Source organism: Grammomys surdaster, unplaced genomic scaffold, assembly GCF_004785775.1.
Source record: "Grammomys surdaster isolate TR1022 unplaced genomic scaffold, NIH_TR_1.0 170, whole genome shotgun sequence".
Classification (NCBI taxonomy): domain Eukaryota; kingdom Metazoa; phylum Chordata; class Mammalia; order Rodentia; family Muridae; genus Grammomys; species Grammomys surdaster.
This window is the reverse complement of record NW_021604618.1, coordinates 15,313,746-15,327,027: the sequence shown is the minus strand read 5'-3', so window position 1 is coordinate 15,327,027 and position 13,282 is coordinate 15,313,746. Positions and strand designations below refer to the sequence as shown.

General features: G+C 37.3%; 1 pseudogene; it reads left to right on the top strand.

Moving 5' to 3' along the window:
- Nucleotides 1-12,161: 12,161 nt before the first annotated feature.
- Nucleotides 12,162-12,927, top strand: LOC114620947 (annotated as a pseudogene).
- Nucleotides 12,928-13,282: the final 355 nt, after the last annotated feature.

The following is a 13,282-nucleotide window of genomic DNA, read 5'->3' as shown; positions in this document are numbered from 1 at the left end:
CAGTGGGTCCCGGTTGCTCCTTGTTTGGGGTGAGTGTTGCTTTTACCTTACCTGGGATGCTGCGTGAGTTCAAGCTCCTGGGAGTCCCTGTTTCTCTCGGTTTTCTGGGGTTGGGTACGGAGCTGCCGCCTGCGACCTATTCTATGCTCGGGCCCAAACCGGAAGAGAGTTGAAGGAATTTAAAGAAGACTAGAAAAACCAATTAATGAAATTGAGGAGAAAGAACTTATGGAGAATAAATGGTCAAATGATATCCAAGAAAATACAAATATAAGTCTGATGGAAATGATGAAGACAATGTAGTAATTGAGAACAGAACACAATAAGGATATAGAAACATTGAAGTGAACTCAAGCTGAAATAGAGATGAAATGAAAAGTTCCAATCTTTCCAATAATTCAATGAAACAAAACAAAAACCTACAATTATAATGAATTTGGTGTAATTTTGATAGGTTTGCCTTTATGTTACTTGGCCATTTCTCCTTGCTGCTTTTAAACTTTGTTCTGTATATTTAGTGTTTTGATGATTAAGTGGAGGGAGGATTTTCTTTTCTGCTCCAATCTGTTTGGTGTTCTGTAAGCTTCTTTTACCACCATAGGCCTCTTTTTTTAGGTTAGGGAAATTTTCTTCTATGATTGTGTTGAAGATGTTTTCTGGCCCTTTCAGCTGGTAATCTTCTATTACTATTATTCTTAGGTTTGATCTTTTTCTAGTGTCCCAAGTTTCCTGGATGTTTTCTGATTTTGCATTTTCTTTGATATTTTGATTTTTTAATCCTATCTTATACACCTGAGATTTTTCTCTTTTCTCTTCCATATTCTGCTGGTGATGCTTATGTTTATAGTTCCTGTTCTTTTTCCTATGATTTCCATTTCCAGGATTACCTTAGTTTGTGTTTTCTTTATTGCTTTTATTTCACTTTCCAGATCTTGGACAGTTTTATTGATATCCTTCACCTGTTTGATGTTATTTTCCTGTATTTTTAAATATTTATTTGCTTCCTCTCTTAATGATTTTACTTGTTTGAGTATTTTCCTGTATTTTTCTAAGGCACTTATTCATGTCTCTTTAAAGACTTCTATCATATTTAAAAAATTGAATTTAAGATCCTTGTCTTGTGCTTTAGTTTTATTAGGAAATCCAGAGTTTGTTTTAGCAGGATAGCTGGGCTTTGGTGTTACTATATTGCCCTGGGTCTTGTTGATTTTGTTTGTATGCTGTCCTTTATGCTCTGGTTTCCCATGGTGATGGATAGATAATCCTGATGGCAGCAATTGAGATATAAAAAAATAAACCTGGTATAAACATAGTTGAACAAGTGTCTTTGTGGTAGGATAGAGTATATTTTGGGCATATGCCCAGTGGTGGTATGACTGGGTCTTGAGGTAAATAGATTCAAAATTTTCACCACATTGACTTACAAAGTGGCTGTACAAGTTTGAACTACCATCGCTTATGGAGGAGTGTTCTCCTTGCTCCATATCTTTGCCAATATGAGCTGTCACTTTTTTTTTAATCTTAGTCATTCTGACAGGTGTAAGGCGGAATTTCAGAGTCATTTTTATTTGTATTTCCCTGATGCCTAAGAATGTTGAAATTTTATTCAAGTTCTTGACCATTTGAGATTCCTCTGTTGAGAATTCTCTGATTAGATCTGTACTCCCATCACACACACACACACACACACACACACACACACACACACACACACATATATAATTTAATGTGTTGATGTCTAGTTCTTTGAGCTGTTTATATATTTTGGAAATTGACAATTTGTCAGATGTGGGCTTGGTGAAAAATCTTTTTCCATTCTATAGGCTGCTATTTTGTCTTATTTATGATGTCTTTTACTTTACAGAATCTTTTCAGTTTTATCAGGTCAGACTTACTAATTATTGATCTTAGTACTTGTGCTTTTGGTGTTCTGTTCAGGAAGATGTATCCTGTGCCAATGGGTTTAAGGATACTCCCCTACTTTCTCTTCTATCAGGTTGAGTGTATCTGGTATTATGTTGAGTTCTTTGATCTACCTGGACTTGAGATTTTGCAGGGTGATAGACATGGATCTATTTGCATTCTTGTACATGCAGACATTGAGTGAGACAGGCATCATTGGTGAAGATGCTGTCTTAGTCCCCCCCCCCCATTGTATAACTCTGGCTTCTTTATCAAAAAATTAGTTGTCCATAGATATGTTAAGAAGTTGTGTTCAAGGGAGGATGTAGGAATCTTCCTGGGAAGGGGAAATAGATTAGATATCACTATTGGACTGGGGTGACAAGAACAGAGGAAGTCAGGTGAGAGGAGGATTGGGGGAGAGAGTCCAGGAAAAGACAATTAGAACTGGACAGCAATTCTGGTTCAAGATATAAACTTATTGAGATGGAAACTTCTAGAAAATTATTGTGGTGACCCTAGCCAAGACTCCTAGTAATGGGGGATATGGAGCCTTCACCATCCATCTTTTATATACAGGCAAAACTTCCAGTGGTTGGATTGGTTGCATCTGTTTCTACCTGTTGCTGAATGGAGTCTCTTTCATGATCATTATGCCAGGCTCCTGTCTATGAGTAGCCAAAGATTAGGTGGAACTCAGCAAATATTGTGGAAGAAGGGGAAGAGGATTGTTGGAGCAAGAAGGGTGAAGGAAACCACAAGAAAATTCTCAGAATCAACAAACCTGGGTTTAGTGGCTGACAGAGACTGAACCAGCAATCAAGTAGCCCACATAGGTTTGATCTAGGTCCTATTTATATGTTATAGTTATAGTTATGTAGCTTGGTGTTTTTTTTTTTGAATCCTAACAGAGAGAGCAGGGGCTCTTTCTGATACTTTTGCAAGCCTTTGTAACCATTTTTCTCCTATTGAGTTGCCATGTCCAGCCTTAAAATGAGTGGAAGTGCTTAGTCTTATTGCATCTTGATATGCCATGTATGATTGACATCCATGGGAGACCTTCCCTTTTATCTGAATGGAAATAGAAGAGAAAGTGGATATGGAGGGGAAGAAGGGGAAGGAGAAGGAAAAAGGAGGAGGAGGAGAAGGAGAAGGAGGTGGAGGAGGAGGAGGAAGAGGAAGAGGAGGAGAAGGTGGAGGAGGAGGTGGGGAGGAAGAGGAGGGGAGTAAGAGGAGGGGGGAGGAGGAGGAGGAAGAGGAGGAGGGGAGGAGGAGGAGGAAGAGGAGGAAGAGGAGGAGGAAACTGTGGTAGGGATATAATATATGAAAGAATAAATTAATAAAACATTAACAAAATACCTTTTCTTCCAGGAATGTTACCTGAGCATAGATCTGCTAGCAAGAGAACAAGTCAGTAAGCAGCACTTCCATTGCTGCTTAAGGTCCTGCCAAGACTTTCCTTAATGACAGGTTGCAACCTAAGATTGTGAAGTGAAATAAATCTTTTCCTTCCTGGGGGGAAATAAAGTCACAAATGAAACAAACAAACAAACAAACAAACAAACAAATTTATGTTCTAAAATCATACCAAAGAAAATATAGAAAGAAACATTTTGGGCTTAAGAGGGGAGTGAGCAAAGCTAAAGATAAACACAAAGATATAAATTACTAAAACACTATTATAAAAAATATTAAAAGTCAACAGCACAATGACTGCAAATAACACATGTATTTCAATAATAACTTTAAATATTAATGACCCCAGTTATTCAATCAAAAGACACAAGCTGACTGAATGGATAAAGAAACAAAATCCCTCTATCTGTTGTCTACAAGAAATACATCTTAGCGTTAAAGGTAAATATTTCCTCAGAGTAAAAGAATAAACAAAAGCACTCTAACCAAACAGGACCATGAAGAAAACAGGCATCACTATCCCAATATTTGACAAAAGAGATGTCTAACTAAAACTTATTAGAATAAATAAAACGGGAAGCCTTATTTCAATCAAGGAAACAGTTAAGTAAAAAGACATTGTTATCCTCAGCATATATGCACCAAACTGTTTCACAAAAGTTCATAAAAGATTAACTACCAGATCTAAAGAGTCTGATTAACATCAATCCATTAATAGGTGATTGTTAATACTGTACTATCTTTAATAATCAGGGTAGCAGGGCAAAAGTTAAATAGAGCAACATCAAAATTAAATAACACAAAAAACAGATTAACAGATACCTACAGAATATTCCATCCAAACACCAGAGTGGACACATTCTATTCAATGTTATGCAGTCGCTTCTCTAAAACATACCATATTTTGGGTCACAAAACAAATCTTGATGCATTCAAAAGTACCTAAACATATCCTTGTATCCTATCTAACTACAATGCAAAAAACCTTAAAACTCCCAACAAACAAATATCTAGTAAATATATAAACTCTTAGAAGTTAAAAAACTCATTACTGACTGATGGGTCATAGAAGAAATAAAAAAGAAACCAAAAAAATTCTGAAAATAAATGAAAATGAACACACATATGCACACATGCACACAGGCACACACGCACACACACACATATACACATACACACACATGCACACTCACACACATCTGGCTTCCATTAAAAGAAGACTTACAAGGGAAATTTATAGCTCTAAATGCCAACATTAAAAAACTAGAAAGAAGAAAACAAATGACTTAATGATGGAACTAAAAGTTTTGGAAAAACAAGAACAAACCAAATTTAAACCTAGTCTGTTAGAACAATTTTAAAAGTAGCAGATTGTTTTCTTTAACTCAGCTAGCTCCCAAATAAATGAGACAAAGACTGTTAGATTTATTTAGATAAGTTTATGGCACAATAACTGAATAGATATTACTTTATTCTAATTTTCTAAACTAATAGGGGTCTTTGTCAGCCAAAATCCCTGAGATACTTGTAGTTTCGTACTGATCTGGCTCTCACTGTTCCATGTATGTTCCCATGGTGTCTTCCTGACCCTTTCCTGGCAAATTCCTTCTCCTCTTTCCCTCTCTCTCTCATCCCTCGCTGGAAATGGAAGTCCAGCTCTATTCTCTCTATTCTTCTCAATCACTGGCTGATCATCCTTACTTGACAAATCAGAGATTAAATGGGGAGCAATGTTTACACAATACTGAGGCAGGAAATTCTGGCCCAGCATTTCTGACACACTTGTCTGTGAAGAAGAGATTTTCAAAGACTTTCCTACTTTGTCTTGGCAAAGCTCAGCAGCAACTTCCCTGCATCCCATTTGTCCATTTTGGATAGCATTTTGACTGCAGCTGGAAAAGAGCAGTTTTTCCTCAGTGGTTAGCTTGCCACATATGAAGCAAACTCCATAAGGAGATTTTCTAATGCTCATCATCTTCTTTGAAGCAGAAATACTCAGTGCTTCCAAGAGCTGGTATGTCTTATAGCCAAAAAGCCTTAAAATAAATAAAACAACTTTAAATTCCATATTCTGAAGATCTCCAAGGTTTATAAGACTATGATAAGACTATCTATTCATCTATCTATCTATCTATCTATCTATCTATCTATCTATCTATCTATCATCTATCTATCTATCTATCTATCTATCATCTATCTATCTATCATCTAATATCTGAATTGCTTGTTTCTAGCTATTTGCTATCTGTTCAGCCTAGGTAGCATATTTTTGTAATTAACTAAACTAGTATTTGACATGGCCATATTTTTGATTGACTAACTATCAACTTAAATTCTGTAAGTATACTAATCAGTTTGTAACAGCAGCTTTTAAAAGGACTGGAACTTAACATTGCATTTTTAAGAATTACCTAGGTACAGCACCTTAAACAAGAATTGAAAACATACACACACACACACACAGACACTGACACATACACACAGTCATATACATAGTATGTCATAGAAAATATATCAATATACAAAGATCTATATAAATATAACCTCAATTCTGTATCAATATATAAAGATGTATATCATGTAAGATTTTTGGTTTATTAATTTTCTTTGGTCTAAAAGTAGTTTCAATAGTCTACCCTTTATTCCTATTATTCCTATAGCTCTCCTTTTTCCTTTTATTCTTTCTCCCTCCTTTTCCCTCTAACATAAGATAGGAGAGAAAGAAGGAAAGAGGAAAGAAAAAGAAAGAAAAATCTCTGAATCTAACTAACCTCCTTCACTTTGCTTCTTTCCTGACCAAGAGCATAACAATATGTAACCACCTCCTTTAGATGACAACAAGTATCTATCATCCACTGAATGACCAAAACCCATTGGTCCCATCTCTTGGAATGGGGATATTGTTCTCTTAAAATTGCTTCCTACTGGTTTGAGGCATCATTTTCCTCTTTCTGACTGTCCCCCTCTCCCCACGCTGGGATACTGGTCAGTCTTAAGAAAGCAAACTATAGCAAATGTCCATTCTTTGGATGATGAAAATGTTTAGGGCTTAACTGAAGTCCTGATTGAAACAGTCTGTGATGCTGAACCAATTGGGATCAGCAGCTTTTTTGAAGCTGTTTCAGATATAGAATTGTGAGGAAACAGCATTAAGGAAGTCTGAGGTAGAATCATTCAGGATGCTGGAATAATTATGCCTCAGCATTTCAGCATCATTAAAGTAAATCTTGTCAGAGATGCATTTCTTGTTGTTTATTTCTCTAAACATATAATTTTTCAATAGTATTTCACACCTCTACATTAACATAAATATGGAATGTGCACTGTGCACAAATCAGTTAAAGATTATTCTCTACTCTCTGTTGGAGCACGTAATGCATCTATCTTTTTTATAAGTTAGTTTGGATTATGTAACAAAACCATAATATAAATTTCTATCTATGTCAATTGAAAGTATGACATGATAAGTCCTGACAATTCTGTAGCCAAAGATTTATTGGCTATGCATTGCTGAGGTTTTGGCTGAAGACATTTTACTGTCTCAGCCAGTCTCATAGCTGTTTCCATGTGGAGAAAATCATGTTGTCCTGTTTGATCTTCTTTATTTTTTTTATTCCTATCTGTAGCCTGGATCTTCAGTATGTCTCCCCAGGTCACAACTGATTTTTATCAGTTTGGAAGAAATCCTTAAGTTCTCTTTTCCCATGGAAACATATACAAAACCTCTCCCCCCGTTAATGTATATTTTTTTCCTTTCATTCTTTGGTTAGGGCATACTTAACATAAACAGGCTAATTTAGTTCAGCAGTTTTTTCATAATCCAATGTATTTTGGCAGCTGTGTTATTTGTATTATTGACATACAAACAATTTAAAGTAAATAAAGCATCATTTAAACTATCTTTCGGAGATTCCATCTCTTTCATTTGTCCCACGATCATTTCCTTTAAAGTCCTGTTAGATATCTCCATAATTTATTGACCTGTATGACTGTAAACTATATCTGTAATAGGCTTTATGCTGTAATATCTACAACATTGTTGTATTGTAAAGGAAACACATGTTGAAGCATCATCACCTTCAATTGGCAAAGGCATCTCCAAGATAGCCATCACCTCTAATAGATATGCAATCTCAGAATCAGCCTTTTCAGAAATCAAGGCAGTAGCCTCTTAGAATTTTGAATATGTATCAGTTGTATGGTGTGTCAACACATGTACATATTATATTCCTCCAAACTCTTTAAAATAAAACATGTAATCTATTATGTGATATTGTTCTAAAGTAGCATCAAACATAATATGTACTCTTAACTCAATATATTGTATCTCCATGAAATGCCATTCCAATTTCTCGAGGCTTTGTAGAATTTTTTTCATCTGGAACTACCTTTTCTGCTGTTGTTGAAGGTTCCAGATTAGATTCTATCGAAGATTCTTTACTTTAATATAGAGACTCCTCTAACTTCTGTTCTGTCGACATTAATCTGGCATTCCATATTTTAGTCCTTTTCTTATTTAAGTCTGTTTTATTCTGATCTTTCTTAAAGAGTACATACAAAATTGTAATTGTTATTGAAGATATAATTATTTTTATGTTCACAGTTAAAACAAAACTATATGGGGTCCAGATATTTTCCAGTTTTTAGCATGGAAAATATTTTCTTTTTAAACTCTCTAATTTTCTCCTGTTTCTGAAAACTTCACTTGCTTTTTCTTTCTCTCTCTTGTTTTTGGAGACTCTATCCTATTTTTCTTCCTTTCTTTTCTTTGGAGATAGTATTCTTTATGTGTATTTATTTATTTATTTATTTTTTATTTTATTTAAATTCTTGACAAAATTTATAAGCTATGTATAGGAAGAAAAAAAGTCTCTTTAACAAATAATGTTGGAAGAACTGGATATTTGCATGCAGATATCCATGACTTGATTTCTATTTCTCTTTCCCATAGTCTGCATAAAAACAAACTCATAATTGACAAGAAACTATACATTTTCTAAGTCTAGAAACTTTGAAACAGTTAGAGAAAGCATGTGAAAACTAATTAATATATAGGCATAAGCAATGACTTCCTGAGCAGGACTCCAGTAAATTGGGAAACAATAGCAGGAATGGACAATGGGATCATACCAAACCAACAAACTTCTACACAGTAATGGAAATTATTATTGGATTGAAATACTTTGATAGATATTTGTGATATAAGATCAATAGTCAGACTACATAAAGAGCATAAATAACTTGAATACAAGGAGAATTCATAATCCATACAATAAGTAAGGAATGAACAGAACAATTTGAAATAAAATTACGCCGGGTGGTGGTGGTGCACTCCTTTAATCCCAGCACTTGGGAGGCAGAGGCAGGCAGATTTCTGAGTTCGGGGCCAGCCTGGTCTACAAAGTGAGCTCCAGGACAGCCAGGGCTACAAAGAAAAACCCTGTATTGAAAAACCAAAATAATAATAATAATAATAATAATAAATAAAAATAAAAATACAAATAGCTAACAAAGTTATGAAACGATGTTCAACATTTTTAGCCATTAGAAAAAACAAATCAGGTTGAGAAGCACCTAAAGAAGTGTTCAGCATCCCTAGTCATCAGGGAAATGCAAATGAAAACAACACTGAGATTCTACCTCACACCAGTCAGAATGGCTAAGATCAAAAACACAGATGACAGCACATGTTGGCGAGGATGTGGAGAAAGAGGAACACTCCTCCACTGTTGGTGGGATTGTAAACTGGTACAACCACTATGGAAAGCAGTCTGGCGGTATCTCAGAAAATTGAACATAGTGTTACCTGAGGACCCAGCTATACCACTCCTAGGCATATACCCAAAAGACGTTTCAACATATATCAGGGACACATGCTCCACCATGTTCAGCCTTATTTATAATAGTCAGAAGTTGGAAAGAACCCAGATGCCCTTCAACAGAAGAATGGATGCAGAAAATGTGGTACATTTATACAATGGAGTACTACTCAGCTATTAAAAACAATGAGTTCATGAAATTCTTAGGCAAATGGATGGAGCTGGACAATATCATCTTGAGTGAGGTGACCGAATCTCAAAAGAACATACTTGGTATGCACTCACTGATAAGTGGATATTAGCCCAAAAGCTCACAATTTCTAAGAAACTACGTATAGACCACATAAAACTCACATAGAAGAAGGAAGACCAAAGTGTGGATGCTTTGGTCCTTTCTAGAAGGAGTATCAAAAGTTTCAACCAGAGCTCCCAAAGTCTAAACCGCCAGCCAGAGAGCACAAAGGGAGGGACTCATGTCTCCACCTGTATAGGTAATTGAGGGTGACCTTGTTAGACTTCAGTGAAAGTGGAGGGCCATGGTCCCCGAAAGTTTGGATCCCCTACTGTGTGGGAATTAAAGAGCAGGGAGATGGGACTGGGAGGATGTTTGGAGCACACCCTCACAAAAATTAGGAGGAGAGGCTATGGGATAAGGGGTTTTGGGGGAGAATGGGAAAGGAGATAACATTGAAAGGTAAATATGTATAATATCCAATAAAAAAAACCACACAGATAAAGGGTCTAAAAAAAAAGAGAGGGAGAGAGTTTACTTATTCATATTATTTTCAAAAGTTTCTAGGAGTTGCTAACTGGCTAAGATCCTATTTTAAGCTCTCCACAAAAGAATTTAAGTCTCTGTTCAATATTCTCAAGAGAGATGTAAAATCCTAATTTTCCTCAACAATTAATTGACAAAAGAGAGGCAATCTCACAAAAAGTAGAAGAAGCTATTGCTAATCGATATATTATATAGTCTGATTAGTTGTCGGCGGTGCTATAACAGTCCTTTGAGAAAAGATTATCAATATAGATTTATATATCCTTAAATAGGGTCTTCATGACTCTCTGAGTGTGGAAGGAGAGACTGTTGGCACTTCTGCCCTGATTTTACAAGAGCTCTGAAAAATTGGCTTTAAAAACAAAAGAGGGGGAACGGTACCCCCTCAGAAGGAGTCCCCCTGAAATACTCTCCATCATGCCTTGATCACTTTTATCTCTCTAAAGCTGAAACTCATGGCAAATATGCTGCTTACTGCCTCTGGCACCACCGAGACCAACAAAACTTTGCCACAGATATGGGGAAGGACCCTCTTACCCTTAAAGGGAATGGCCCAGACCCAGTTGCCTTATGGGGCCAAGGATTGATATGCCTGTCTAATACAACAGAAGGCACAGCTAACCGGCTACCAAAAAGATTAATGAAAAAAATAGATACCCCCACAAAGCCAGGCCCAACCATAAATAAGATGAATAACAATTTACATCCAGGGTAGAGAAATCTCCATGAGAATTCCCTTCTTTTTCCTTTCCAAGTAAAAATGAACCACCCGTGATGCCTGCTGTTAGAAGTTCTAATCCAGATGCTGGCCTCTGAACTTATACTACTCAGACCTTTGAAGGGCCACTGACAAGAACATCAAACAGCTAGAGATTGACATCACAAATATGAAGAAATCCCTCGTTTCACTGTCTGAAGAAACCTCCTAAAATTGCAAAGATCCTTATTGGACTTGATTTACTTTATTACAATAGTAAAGGCTGTGTACAGCTCTTGACTGTGTTCAGCCCTTAAAGAAGAAAGTTGCCTTTACATAGACAAGACAAGGAGGGTTAAAGAGAGCATGAAATAGGTAGTGAAGGCCCTAAGAAAAATCAGAGAGAGAAAGAGACAGATGAATGCTGGTACAAGAATTGGTTTTCAGCCTCTCCAAGGTTGTCAACCCTATTTCCTCCCATCTTGGGACCATTATTTGGGTTCTTTTTGCTTTTTTCTGCTGGTCTCTGGCCCTCAAATAGGCAGACTAACTCTGTGATACAACAGATAAAAAATTTGGTAGCAAAACCTACTCAGATACATTATCATAAGTTAGCTATGGAGGACCACGAGACTCAAGATGAGGTTGTTACTTTATACAGGGTGTTTCCAAAACCCATCTCCACCCAACCTAAAAGGGGGGACTTCTGCCACTAGACCAAGCAGAGAGGGGCCACCCAGAACCCCCTCTGACTGGTGATCTGAATTCTTGCTTAGGCTGCGAGACTAAGCACTGCAAGGGAATATAAATAAAAGATAAAAATATCTATCTGGGTTCCCTGAGGGACAAGCCTGACTGCATAGGGGTTGATATCAAAAGTATCCCCTCTCCAGGAAAAAGACATCGGGACGGGTATGGCCCTAGTGCCTCACTGGACAATGACAGTGGGACTGGAGCCATTACAAGGTCCCTTTCAAATACTGGCGGTCAGGCCTCTATCCCCGCCTTCGAAAGTTTAGAATTGCCACAGCCCTTCTATGCTTAGAGAAGGGAGGAGATGTCAGGGGCAGCCCTGCTTACACACTGAAGGCCTAAAATCAGCCAGAGGCCTAAAATTAGCAATAGGCCTGTCATATATATATACTAACACCAAGTCTTGGGTCTCAGTGGGAAAACATTGAAACAGATGGCTATAAACTAATGTCAACAGGCAGCTTTTGTGGAAATTTACAAGCCTGAGTAGTCATAGACCTTGTAAATAGGTAGCCTTGGCAGATAATACCAACTTAGATAAGGACAAGCGAGTCACAGGCAGAGTCATAGTGACTTGTCCCCTGAACCTTCACCCATCCGACACCCGGTTCTGAAGATATCTGTATTCCCCCTGAACACCCACACTCCATTGTCATTCCCTTCCCCACATCCTGTCTTTCTGTGTTTATAACCCCTGTGTGAATGAATTACGATTTGAGAAAAAATAAATTATATAAAAAAAGGAGATATGACCTGGGCTAAGCCGAAGTCACCCCTCTTTTACGTGACACCTCCTAGGCGGTCGGCTGTGTCAAGATGAAGCTGAATATCTCCTTCCCAGCCACTGGCTGTCAGAAACTCATTGAAGTCGATGACGAACGCAAGCTTCGCACCTTCTATGAGAAGCACATAGCCACAGAAGTAGCTGCTGATGCCCTTTGTGAAGAGTGGAAGGGTTATGTGGTCTGGATCAGCGGTGGGAATGACAAACAAGGCTTTCCCATGAAGCAAGGCGTTTTGACCCTTGGCAGAGTGCGCCTGCTGTTGAGTAAGGGCCATTCTTGTTATAGACCAAGGAGAAGTGGAGAGAGGAAGCGCAAGTCTGTTAGCGGCTGCATTGTGGACGCCAATCTGAGTGTTCTCAACTTGGTTATTGTGAAGAAAGGAGGGAAGGCTATTCCTGGACTGACAGATACCACTGTACCTCGTCGGTTGGGACCTAAAAGAGCTAGTAGAATCCGAAAGATTTTAATCTCTCCAAAGAAGATGATGTCCGCCAGTATGTTGTCAGAAAGCCCTTAAACAAAGAAGGTAAGAATCCCAGGACCAAAGCACCCAAGATTCAGCGTCTTGTTACTCCACGTGTCCTGCAACACAAACGCCGGCATATTGCTCTGAAGAAACAACACACTAAGAAAAACAAGGAGGTTGCAGAGTACGCTAAACTTTTGGCCAAGAGAATGAAGGAAGCCAAAGAAAAGCGCCAAGAACAGATTGCCAAGAGATGTAGGCTGTCCTCACTGAGAGCTTCTACTTCTAAGTCTGAGTCCAGTCAAAAATAAGTCTTTAAGAGTAACAAATAAATAATCAGACCTTGAAAAAAAAAGGAAAAACAAATCAAAACTACATTGAATTTAGTCATCCTCTCAATTTAGTCAAAATGAATATCATCAATGGATACAAAAACAAAATAATAAATTATGAGAAAAATGAATTTTTATCCACTATGAGAAAAGTACGTTATTTTTAGCTGTTTGACAATCAGGATAGGATGGACCTATATCTCTTCATATTTTTAAAAGTTTATTTCTAGTTAGAGTTCCAATAAAGTTCCCAAACTGGTCTTAAGCTCATGATCCTTCTATTTATATCTCTCATCCCATGTAGATAGTTTTTGTTAGGTTTCAGAGATGATGA